Raw genomic sequence first — 10559 nt, forward strand, 5'->3', positions numbered from 1 at the left:
ACTTAACTCGCTAAAATTGCAAACATTATCAGAATAAATGTGCACAAAACAAAAACTCTTACATCTTCCATTAAGAAATTAGAGCAAGATTCTTAAATCTGTATTGTTCAAATATAAAGAAACAATAAAAAATGAGATTAAGACAAAATTAACGTCATTAATTAAGATTTTCATTCGAGTACATAACTGGAGGAGACAGAAACAACAAATAGTATGTGGCACCTATATATTACATATTTATTCCACACAAAGCAAATATTTTAAAACTCTTTGATAATTATGTTTAAATGGTCTTGATTGAAACTGGAAGGCCTTCCATTGGAATAGGTGATGGAATGTACGCAATCTTTTCATTTGGACTCATTTTCTCCCATTTGAATTTTGTCACCAAATTATGCATGAAAACAAGTATTTCTGATTGAGCAAACTCTTTTCCAGGGCACATTCAAGGTCCTCCACCAAATGGTACAAAAGTGTAAGGTGCAAGACCACTCCCTTCAAACCTTGAAGGATCAAACTTCTCTGGATACGGGAAATATTTCGGATTCTTATGTGTAGACTGAACTGTCCAGAATATCTGCAAAATAGTTAATTTAATGGGTGAGCTTAAATTTCATGCACTATATAAAGCATATAGCAAGAATTTTCAGGTGTTAACCGACATTTTTATTAACTATAGACTTCTGTTAGCTGATGATAATAAATATTAAAATCAAATTTATAATAGTCACTTAAATGAAGTCTATATATTGAAAAATGTGAACATTCGCACCTGATATTAATGAATGTATCGTAAAAAATATTCAGTAAAAACAGTTTAAAAGTTACCTTCCATCCCTTAGGGATTGTATAACCAGCATAATTGAAGTCAATTATGGACTCTTTAAAAAATCCATTGGCAGGTGGTGTTAGTCTCATTGCTTCACATGCAACGCACCACGAGTATTTCATCTTCTTCAGATCATTCCAATTCAACAATTCTCCTTGTTCTTAAGACTTAAGGATCTCCATTTGTTCTATCCTCCAAAATATGAATAAACAAATAAATAAGCATAGCCATAGTCATATATTGGGACGAGATCTCGATTCACATGCCTGCTCCCTTTATTAGAATGGATAAATATTAAAGATCTCAATTGATATTCTTGATTCGTTTCAAATGATGAAGTCATGGGTTCAAGTAAAGAGGGACGCGTTTTAAGCCCCACACTATTTGAGGTGGGTAAGAGATAAATGATAGTAGGCGGAGCTGTTACGCGAAATTTCAAAGTACCTATAACAGACTGAATAGAGAGATTCAAGTGTGTCACCTTCGAAAACTCTTCGGTAGGAATCTGGGTAGTCTGCAAGGTAGGAAACGATAAATGTGATGACAGTACTTGTTGTATCATGGCTTGCAATGAATAAGCCTATTATCTTATCAGAAATCTCTCTGTCATTCCGTGATTCAGCATGCTACTCAAAAAGTCCATTGCTACTGCAACAGGAACAAAATAAAACAGTAAAATAAATCAAACAGTAAACAAAGAAAATAACATACGCGATTTACTCTGGTTCACCCAATATAGGCTACGTCCAGCTGAGTCAATATTATTGCAATATGCCTCACCTCTTTCGTTTACAATGAATGAATTGCCCTATGATTTGCTATCACATCCATACCAAGGGAAAAGTATGTTTATATACTAGGTTTAAGAGACTAAACCTAGTTTTATAAGGATTCCTATTCCTAAGTCTAACCCAATAAGGAATTAATAATTTAAAAGAAATTTTACAACGTTTATACATGGGAAAGCCCAAAACCGCCTACGGGCTCGGAGGCGTTGCCCCCGCGACCCCCGCCCGCTCACTGGGCAACGGGACCCCCGAATGCTTCTACGTTACCTATTAATGCTGAAGTAGTCGACAACTCCAACACTCCCGAATTTTGTTGCCTGCTTTCACTGCACGATTAAAAGATGTACCGGGAAGATCAATAGGCACTGATGCGAGTCCAGCAGTGGCAAGGGGAAAGGGCTCGGCGAGCTTCGCTGCGTGTTCAGGATCGGTAGCGCTTATGAACAATCGACAAGCGAGAGCAAAAGTGTATTTTTTCGACAGTGGAAAAACCTTCACATCGTTGTTGGGAAACCATTCTTTCTCGAAATGTTCCCTCGCCATGGAACTGATTACATGTATGTAATGTTGAAGCTGTTGTAAATAAGACCCAAAACAGGTGTAATCATGCAGTAGCTCAAAAGTGTTCATTCAACCAAACAAGCACAAAAGAAAAACAATTATACAGTAAAGCAAAATAAGAAGAATAACACCAGATTTATAGTGGTTCGGTAATCTGAAAGATTACCTACATCCACTCTTCAGAGCAACCAGAAAAATAACTTCACTATGAGTTTGAGAAACCTTACAGAAGAATCGGCTCACCCCTTTACACCAAGGCATCACCCCGATACAAAACCCTCTGATTTTACACCCGTATACCCAGATGCTCTCACCACTCATACATCATCAAATAGGCAGAAATCAGTACATATTTATACAAAGAAAAGAAGACTACATAATAAGGACAGCTCACACCTACCATCACCGTTGATTCCATGGACGGATCTTGGATTTCCAGCACAGAACCTCTAACCGTTTCTCTCTCTGTTAACCAAGAGAGAAATGAGAGAAGTGAGCTGCGCACAAAACCTAAAACGTATTTAGGTTTTAGAACATAGGGAAAAGACTGAACTGCCCCTCAAGTCTTAACAAATTACTTTTGACCAGCCAACTCCAAGTTGACTTCCACGTGTGTCATCAGAATGCCACATCACAACAGAAGCGATTCAGGCTTAATGAACGGTGGCAAAAAGCTACGCATTTTAGCTCCCTCTTCGAAGAAGAATTATTAATATTGTCAGGATGGATCAAAACATTTCTTACGGGATATGGCCACCAAGAGGTTACATATTTGTTTTCACTTGAGAATAAGAACTTGTTACCAGAAAGGCCACAAAACACCGCCATGTCTTAGCCAAGCAAGGATGTACGAAAGACATCGGGGGAGAATTTGGTGGTTCTGTCAGTGACAAACTTCTCTGGAGTTCCTCTTCGGGAAGCCAAGACATAGCTCAAAGTTTCACCAATGAAGGGCAATCCTTTTTTACCTGGAGGAAGATTTTTAGCAGCAGATTTTTTGTAGTAGAGAAGGTAGATGAAACCAACAGAAACATATAAGATGACAAAGTGAATCATGTATAGAGAGAAGAAATCAATAATATCCATAGCTTAATTTCTAGTTGATTCTTGCTATGAATATATGCTAAAGATTAGAGTATTGAGAAGGGTGAGAACAAGAAGTCATAGGCTTGGGATTTTTATAGGGACATGAAACTTGTCTTTTTGAAAATTACATACGAACTATGACATACCTATTTTTTTTTTTTTTTCACTATACAGTTAATAGTAGTTGGGTGCACATAACACTTAAAAAGTCTTAATTTATATAATTAATATGTTTTTTTTTTTTTAAAAACAGATGATGTCTAAATAAAATTTCCACATTTTTATTTTACTGATATACCCTTTGTGTGTTGTACTGTCTTGGCTCGTTCAAGAAAACTCCATATGGCATCTAAGCCAAACCAAAGTAACACCTAGAATATTCGCTTTAAGTGGGTGAGGGTTTTATATTTTAAAAGCCACAATTAATAGGACAAGTCAGATGGGCCTCTCTCCATTAATCTAACATTAATGTTTGGAAGTGGAAGGACGATTTTGTTAGTAAAACTATAAGTTTATGTTTTTTTTTTTTTTTTAATAAACTCGATAATGATCTCTAACACAAGACTCTTACTTAAGATTAACTCTAATGATTAAAAGGTTTATTATTCAGTCACAACGTGAGAGTAAGTTAAAAAAAATTGGCTGATCCGAGGGTGGAAACTATAGCATTTTAAATCATATTATGACAAAATTTTATTAACAATTATAATCACTACCCAAACTCTAAACACTTTTGGAAGTCAAGCTCAAAACTAATGCGGTTTGTATGTGTTACTGCTTATTATTATTGAGACACATACAAATAGCTGTGCTGAGTCAGTAGGCTATTCTTGTCGTAGTCAACATTTTTCTTATAGTTTATGTTGCAAGTCTTATAGCACAAAATGTGTGAATTCAGCTTTTGTATATAAGACAGTGTAATTGTAATTTCAGATTAGATTCAGATCATAATAAAAAGGTATTATTTCGTATGCAAACTGTCTCATATAAACTGACGTGTTTTAAGTTGATTTGATGAGTTTAAGTTAAAAAAAAAAAAAAAAAAATTAAAGAAACTCTGTGCAACTGGACCCATCAGTTTATGAACATTGGGTGACTTTAAATTCAGTGTTAGTAAAGGCAAGATAGGAAAATTACAATTAGAGAGGGAATTAAAAGGCTAAGTTTATATGAGACAGAGTGAAGAGGAACTGACGGGTGAGACACAAAATAGGAAAATTACAATTAGAAAGGGAATCAAAAGGCTAGGTTTTATACGAGACAAAGTGAAGAGAAACTGACGGGTAGAAAAGGTTTTATACGAGACAAAGTGAAGAGAAACTGACGGGTAGAAAAGAAACTGTCTCACCCGTCAGTTCCTCTTCACTCTGTCTCATATAAACTTAGCCTTTTAATTCCCTTTCTATTTGTAATTTTCCTATTTCGCCTTTACTGTTCTTAAATTATCAATTCTCAATACTTCTTATGATTGACATTTAACTACAGAAACTCTTTAGCATTTAATTAAAGTAGATAACAGTTAATTACCATTTCTCTTTTGCATCTAAAATAAATTGGCATATTCTCTTTAACATTTAAAATGAATTATCGAAGCATTTACGATTAAAAAAATCGTGAAGGATTTAACTCAAATGGATGACTTTCTTATAAATTTGTACAATATTTTGCTTAGAAATAGTGCAACAGCTCTTAAAATGAATTATACAAAATTGTTCAATTTTCCTTGGAATTTAGTTCAATTCAAAGAGATGAATTTTGTTTTAAAATGGATGACATTTAATGACCAAATCACTTCAGCTTACCTCCAATGACATTTAGCTACAAACTCTTTTTAGCATTTAATTCAAATGGACGACTTTTCTTTCAAATCCGGTTACATTTAACAACAAACTCTCTTTAGCATTTAATTATCTGTGTACATGTACTTATAATGATTGACATTTGACTACCAATTCTCTTTAGCATTTATTTAAAGTAGTGGATAACAGTTACGGCAATAATATATTCATAATCCAATCTCATAAATTCTCATTCACAAATCTAATATGACAACTTGCAATTGATTTCTGATAAATTTTTCTGCATGATCAATTATGAGTTATCACATCAGAATTGTGAGAGAAAGTTTGTGAGATTGGACTGTGAGTTAATCTTTATTGTAACAGTTAATTACCATTTATTGGATCAAATAGATCTGTTATCAATCTTGCTGATTTTCTTAGATCAATTTAGATCACAGGGGCATGTTTGTAAGTTTTCAAACCTATAGGGTTTTATTAGGGTTGTGTTTGTAGGATTAGAAACTTGTAGTGCTCTTTTAAAATTTGAGTTACTTGTTGGTGTTGTTATTTGTTGTTTGACTGCTGTTGTTGGTGTAGTTATTTGCACTTTCGAAGTATTTGTGTTTATTTGGTGTTATTTGCTGGTGGTGTTGGTTTGATTCACTTGTGTTAATGGGTTCTAATATGCCTCCTTCAAAGGTTGTTAGACCTATTGATGTTGTCTTTGATGGAACCAATTATGTCAAATGGCAATAGGCCTTGAGAAGTTTCTTGAAAGGCAACAAATTGTGGCGTTATATTTCTTGTGATATCAAAGAACCCGAACAAGGGGAGCACAAAACTAATGAAAATTTTCAAGATTGCCTTGAGGACCAGGGTAGCAAAAACCACCAGATGATTACTTGGTTCTGTAACACCTATATACCAAATCTTTGTCAAGAATTTGGTAACTATGACCTAGCTTAAGATGTTTGGGACTTGTTAGGCAATCGTTATGTTACTAGTGGACTGGTTCACCAACACCTTGTTTGGACCGCGCTTGTTAGTATGAAGCAAGTATCTAGACAACTGGTTTGTGACTATTATGCTAAAATGTTTGGCTATTGGGATTAGTTGGCTTTGTCTGAACCAGTACTTCCGAATTAGGACGATACTCAACTTGTACTTACACACAAGACTAAGATGCGCTTGGTTTAGTTTCTCATGAGTCTCCCTTTTGATTATGAGAATAGTCGTGCTTATGTACTTGTATATGTTGATGATATCCTTATAACTGGTTCAGATGGTGCTTATATTAATCAAATTCAAAAGGATCTTAATGACCAATTTTCTTTTAAAAACTCTAGGCTTCTTGAAGTATTTTTTAGGCCTGGAAGCTACAAAAACAGCAGTTGGTATTCATTTGAAGTAGAACAAATATGCTTCTGATCTCCTTGTCAAAACCAAAATGATAGAGACACATGCTTATTCCACACCAATGGTTGTAGGTACTAAATTGTTCTTCACTGATAGTGATCCATTTCAGAATCCTACATTATACAAAAGTACTATAGGAGCCCTATAATACTTAACTCTCACAAGACCTGACATTAGTTTCATTGTGAACAAGTTAAGCCAATTTTTATAAGCTCCAACTAATTTACAATGGCAAGCATGTAAAAGAGTTCTTAGGTACATCAAAGGTACTCTCAGTCATGGATTACTCTTTCAACCAGCAAGTTCTTTACAAGTTGAATGATATGCTAATGCAAATTGGGGAGGCAACCTAGAAGACAGGAGATCAATCAATGAATATTGTGTCTATTTAGGACCCAACTTAATCCAATGTAGTTCAAGAAAACAAAAAGTTGTTGTGCTTTCTTCCACTAAAGCAGAATATAGAGCATTAGTATATGCAGCTACAAAAATTGCTTGGATGTAGAGTATGTTCTCTGAACTTGGACTTCATTTTGCCGCCACACCTGCCATTTGGTGTGAAAATGATAATGTAGGAGCTTTGGCAGCCAATCCAATGTTTCATGCAAGAACAAACACATTGAGATTGATTCTCACTACATCAGAAACAAGTCTTAGCCAAAAGAATTACAATTCAATATGTGCCCTCCAAGTTATAGATTGCTGATCTCCTACCTAAAGCTTTATCTGTTGCTTAGTTCTTTGAGTTAAGAAAGAAATTGAAAGTAATTTCATTTGATATTGTGAATCAGAAGCAGGAGTTGAGAAGTTGACATTGGTGTAACTAAACCATTTGAGTAGTTGATGTTAGAGTTGAAATCAGTAGCTACATGAGTTTTATGGTAGTCCTTCATGATGGTAGTAGCAGTTTTGAAAATCAGAGTAGAGAAGTTGTAGCAACAGTTTTGGAGATGATTTTGAAGATTAATGAAGTGCTATAGCAGCAGTTTTTTAAGATTACATTTGAGTAGTTGATGTTAGAGTTGAAATCTGTAGCTAGTTTTGGAGTTTTTTTTTTTTAAGATTAATGAAGTATTGTTATGAAGATTAGTTTGAGGAGGAATTTTGACCTCTTTGGGAAGATTAGTGAAGTGCTGTTATGAAGCTTATTTTGAGGAGGAACGTTGACCTCTCAATATTAAAGGTTTAGATGTTTGAGTTTGGAAGATTAATGAAGAGGAATGTTGACCTCTAAATACTAAAGGTCAAGTAGTTTCGTTTGAGAGGAAATGTTGACCATAAGAAGTCAAAGGATGAAAGTGCAAGAAGCTGAAGTTAACAGAGTGAGTGAAGAAAAGAGAAGATGCTGTCATTTCCGTACATAAATTAAATAGTTGTAGAAGCTGATTGAAAAACAATTACTGTAGCTTCTTAGAATAAATGTGTAAATGATTCCCGCTTTGTTTTTAGTTAATGATCAATAAACAAAATATTAGTAGTTCATCAGTAAACTCTCTCTCTCATATTTTCTCGATTCTTGTTCTCACATTTACATGAATGATACGGAAAAATATTACTTTTGTCTTTTTTATTATACTTTTCTTAAAGGAGTTTCATTATAAATGGACCCTTATACTTAGAACCTTTATTTTTAGAGTAGACAACTTTTTCCCACCCAATTAGGTTTGGCCTAATGACACTCTCCCACCTACCAAGTTTCATTGGAGGTGTAGCAAGGAGAAAATAAGTCATTTATGCTTTGCTAATAATATCATGCTTCTTTGCCATGTTGATGAAAGCCTTTAGATTATCCAAGAGGCTTTAACTAAGTTCAGCTTGTGGTCGGGAATGCATGCAAATCCCTCTAAAAGTAACCTTTTTATTTCAAGTGTGCAACCTAGTAAAAAACAAGCCCTTTTGAGTGTGCTTAACTTCAATGAAGGAAAAATTCATGTTGCTTATTTGGGAGTTCCTCTTATCACTAGAAAGCATACTTATGGAGTTTGTAAGCCTCTTTTGGACAAAATCCTTGCCCGCATTAAATCTTGAAGAAGCCATTTTCTTTCTTATGTAGGTAGACTTATTCTCATCAAATATGTTCTCACTAGTATCCAAGTTTATTGGTCAGCCATTTTTATTCTCCCGTTTAAGGTGCGGATTGAGATTGAAGCCACTCTCCGAGCCATCTTTTGGGATGGAACAGACTTGAAGAAAACAAAGGCAAAGGTGGCTTGGGACGAGATTTGTGTTCCAAAAGATGAAGGGGGTTTGGGCATTATGCATATTGGGGATTGAAATAAGGCTACCATGATGAGGCACCTTTGGAACATCACCCAAATGCGAAGCAACTCAAGGTGGATAGCATGAGTTAAATCTTATTTGCTTAGGGGTAAGTCTTTTTGGGAGGTCCCTATTCCTAATAAGTGTTGATGGGCTTGGAGACAAATTCTCGAGCTTAGAAGAAATGTGAGATCCCTCATTAGAAACGAGGTGGGTAATGATAAATCTACCTTATTATGGTTAGAAAATTAGCATCTAAAGTTCCTTTGTTGGACAGTCATGGTGATAGAATTGTGAATGATTCGATTTTGAGCCTACATGCAAAGGTTAAGGAGATCATTGGGAATAGGGGATGGAAATGGCCCTCTGCTAATTCTTGGGAGCTTATGGAAATGAAGGCCTTGGTTAACTTTGTCCCTAATGATAATGAGGATAAAGTAGTTTGGATCCCTAACCCTTTGAAAGCTTTATCTACATGGGAGGTAATTAGAGCTTGACGCCTTAAGGTTGAGTGGAATCACCTTGTTTGGTTCCCTAAACACTTTCCAAGACATGCAATCATTCTTTGGTTGGCCATTAGAGGGAGACTTCCTACTCAAGACCGATTGGTTAGGTTTGGCTTAGTCAACAATATGTCTTGTTGCTTTTGTAATGCAAGAATTGAAAGCTTGGACCACCTGTTCTTTGGTTGTTGCTTCACCTTGACCATTTGGAATCGTATCGTTCACATGTGCAATTTAAGGAATTGCACTACTTCTTGGCATGATTATATTTCTTATATTTCGCAAAGATGGAAGAAGAACAAGTTGAAGTTTATTCTTGGGAAACTGTCACTTAATTCTACTATTTATTCCTTGTGGATAGAGAGAAATGAAAGAAGATTCAAAAGGAATTACTGAGATGCCTCAACTATCCAAGATTACGTGAAGTTGGTGGTTTGAGTCTGAGCCATTGATTTGAAGAAGATTAAAGATTCGATTGAGAATAGAGAGATGGTTGATAATGGGGTCTCCTTATTCCATCTTTAGTTAGTTTGTTGCTTGTTGTCTTGTTTAAGCCGATTGGCTTTGTTGCTTGCTCTCAATGCGTGGAGTCGTTTCCCTATCTCTGGGTCTGTCCAGTAGCTGGATGTGTTTTCTGTTGTCTTCCTTAGGGAATGGTGTTTTTCCTGTCTCAAGGTTTGTCCAGTAACGGGATCCTGTAGCCTCTTGAGGCGCCTTACCAAAAACAAGAAGAAAAAAAGTTTCATAATGACATTTTCCCACCCTCTATTATAATTTGTTTGTTCATTTTAATCGCAAAAGGATAGAATGGTAAATTTAGTTTATTTTTATTTTTTCTTTTCTTTTAAATATTAAAATATTTGAAAAATTATATAAATAAATAAAAATTTTGAAAATAGAAAAACTAGTGCTAGTGGTTCTTAGAACCATCGATAGCAACCAGTCTAATGCCACTGTCGACGCTCTCTTCGCTCCCTCCGACACCGCCTTTGTTGCCTTCGACCAACCCTCGCTTTGCCTCCTCCAACTCCACTTCTCTGTTTCTCCCCTCTTTTTCTCACTCTCTACTCCCTCAAAACCCAACCTTGCAACTCGTTTCCCTTGTCTGCAAGTACTGACGATGATTCTAGCAATGAAGATAGTATAATTTCTTTTTCACTAATTGTTAGAATCATCAACTCAATTTGTTTCAATGAGTAAACAGATTAAACTATCTCTCTTTACCATCACAATCAGCTTCTTGTTTGAATAATTGCAGCAATTACTCTTAAATTTTGCAATTGTTTCTCTACTAACGATGTCCAAATCATTGGACCTGCATTAGAATTTTCTAAAA

At 35.3% G+C, this 10559-nt stretch overlaps 1 pseudogene; it reads right to left on the minus strand.

The window, feature by feature from the left end:
- Positions 1 to 283: 283 nt before the first annotated feature.
- Positions 284 to 3231, minus strand: LOC116107916 (annotated as a pseudogene).
- Positions 3232 to 10559: the final 7328 nt, after the last annotated feature.

This window comes from Pistacia vera, unplaced genomic scaffold (genome assembly GCF_008641045.1).
Source record: "Pistacia vera cultivar Batoury unplaced genomic scaffold, PisVer_v2 Contig549, whole genome shotgun sequence".
Lineage (NCBI taxonomy): Eukaryota > Viridiplantae > Streptophyta > Magnoliopsida > Sapindales > Anacardiaceae > Pistacia > Pistacia vera.